Genomic DNA, 2,500 nt, shown 5'->3' on the forward strand with positions numbered 1-2,500 from the left:
GAATACAACGCGCTCTGTAGTTAAACAAAAACGATTGCAACGACCAGCCTGAGTTTGCCACGTCTTTTTGGGTTTCTATTCCAGGTGTGACTAAACACAACCTGGGCAATTGCCCTTGGCTGGATGAGTCCATGTAAAATGTACAGTTTAAAAACAGTTTTTTTTTAAAAAAAAACTAGATAATCTGAACTTTCACAAGGCCAGCCAATTGTGTGAGTTGACAACAACGACAGAACTCGAAAATGAATCCTGAAATTGGCTTCGCTCACAATTGGTTTTTGTATCTGGGCTTGAGATTTTTACGCATCGCGTATCAATACAAGCTCTCCCGTTAAAACTTCAGAGTCCACGGCCAATTCCTATGGAATCGGGCACGCAGCTCAACTGAGGATGAACAGTTCATACAAAAAATTGTATTCTTCTGAACTAGCGTGTTACCGCTTGTTCATCTGAATGGGTCTTGATGGCGACCAGCGGAGTGCATGGCTTTGTTTGTTGGAAAGCGAGTTTCCTTAGCAAAGCGCACACCCCGCGGCAAGCCAGACCAGCATTGTTTGAATGTTGAGTGAAAACAAAGATTAAAAGTATACAAGATCAAAAAAAAACTCAATAAAGAGTTTTTTTTTTTTTTGTATAATTTTTTTTCTTTTCAGCTGACTTGCTTTCGCTTGTCGGCTGTTCTCTCATGAGTAACGCACGGCCGTTTTGGTCGAATTTATCGTTTCGGAACATGAAAATGGATGGTTTCGCAGGTGGCCAAACCGACCACGCCACATTGCGGTCGAGGGTGGTGATGATGTTGGAGGGTGACTGAGAGGAGGGTAAGGTTGGGGGGACGGGGGGAAAACAAAAAGGGGGAGGGGGAGGGGGGTAGGTCGGTCGGGGGGGCTGAGTGCAACGTCCTGCTCGCGTCAATGCACGCTTCTTCCAGTGCGCCTTTTCATGTATGTCCAAGTAGCATAGATGAGTATGAGCAAGACCCGCACAAGCGTGGGCGAAGGGGACGGGGCAGGGAGGTGGTTTGGGGGTGGTTTGGGTGGGTTTTTGCGACAAAGTCGACAATCGTCCCTGTCTCTTCCCTGGGCAGCTGCGCTGAACGTACGTTTGAAGTGCGGATATGTAAGCGAGTGTGTCTAATAAGGGTTTTAGCAAAAGCCGACAGTTATAGCGGGCCCCTGACGCAGATCTTGCCAACCCGACAGGCTCGATGGACTTTGAAAACAAATGGTTCAGTTCGGCTGCCCTTTTCACCTGTCTGCGCTGGCATCAGTGGAGGAAACGATTGCCGAGCGAGTGGTAAAAATGAAAGTGAGTGAGAGATTATGGAGGGATGGAGGAGTAGGAGAGCAATAGGAGGAGGGGGGAGGAGGGGAGGATGGAAAGGGAGGAGGGGAGCTGTCGAGGGCACAGGCATGTATGTTTTTTTTTGGGGGGGGGGGATGCGGTACTGGGCTGTGCATGCGAGCGAAGGTGGGAGGGGGGATACAAGAGCGGCAGCTGGGAGGTGGGGGTGGAGTTTGTTGGAGCGGGAGCCTTTCGCTCAAGGCCGACTTTGAAGATAGGACTTTGGGGGAGAGGGTTTTTGTTTTGTTTTTTGATTTTTTTGTTTCTAGCGAGAGAAAGGAATCCGCTCATGAGGTGAGAGGCTGAGGGGGGAGGGCGAGTATTGCGTTGGGAGGTGAGAGCGTGAGAGCGCATAGGTGGACGATAGGGAGCGTGTAGGAGGCGGTGGGAGCGAAGGGGGAAGCAAGGGGAGGGATTTGAAGGAGCAGGCTCGGAAGGTGAAGGAGGCGGGGGAAGGGGGGCACTTGTTGAAGAGGGAGCAAAGTCGAGCCAAAGAAGGGTGATGGGAGTTGCCTGCGATGATGATACGGGTGATGACATTATGGTGACATTATGGTGATGGGGGTTAGGGATAGCAGGAGTTTTTGATTTTGGAGGCCGGAAGATGAAGGAGGCGGGGGCACGGTGGACTGAGAGGCGTTTGTCGCAGTAGCAGCAGCAGTAGCAGCAACATCTTCAACATCATCTAGATCAACAAGCAACAAGCAACAAGCAGCAAGCAACAAGCAACAAGCAACAAGCAGCAAGCAGCAAGCAGCCCCCCTTGGCAGCGACTCGGAAGATGAAGGTGAGCGGGGTTTTGTTGCACCTTCTTGGGCTCGGAACTTGAAAGCGACCGGGGACGGGGGGTGTTGCGAGTGTGGGATTTTTGTTTTTTGTTTTTTGGGACGCCACAGTCGTGGTGGCTTTTGTTTGCGCAAGGGTACATCTCTGCTTTGAGCGCTGAGCCAGATTGGGGTGGGTGAAGGGGGAGGAGAACAGCACAGCGCAGCACAGCACAGCACAGATGGGGAGCAAAAAACAAAACAAAACAAAAACGCCAAAAACCTGAGCCGGAACTTGAAGGTGGCGGGGGAGGGGCCGGTTTAGTTGTTTTGTAAGTTGCTAGCACCGTGGTGCGATCGTGACTGAGAGTGTCTGCGTGTGTGCGCGCGCG

At 51.2% G+C, this 2,500-nt stretch overlaps 1 non-coding gene across 1 annotated transcript in view; it reads right to left on the minus strand.

Annotated features, from left to right (window-relative positions):
• Positions 1-733: 733 nt before the first annotated feature.
• Positions 734-2,500, minus strand: part of CAOG_09901 — a 7,263-nt gene continuing 5,496 nt past the window's right edge. Inside the window, exon 1 of the ribosomal RNA XR_889847.1 lies at positions 734-2,500. This exon is cut by the window's right edge and continues 5,496 nt beyond it. This is a non-coding gene — a ribosomal RNA (28S ribosomal RNA).

This window comes from Capsaspora owczarzaki, assembly GCF_000151315.2.
Source record: "Capsaspora owczarzaki ATCC 30864 unplaced genomic scaffold supercont2.17, whole genome shotgun sequence".
Taxonomy (NCBI): Eukaryota; class Filasterea; order Ministeriida; family Capsasporidae; genus Capsaspora; species Capsaspora owczarzaki.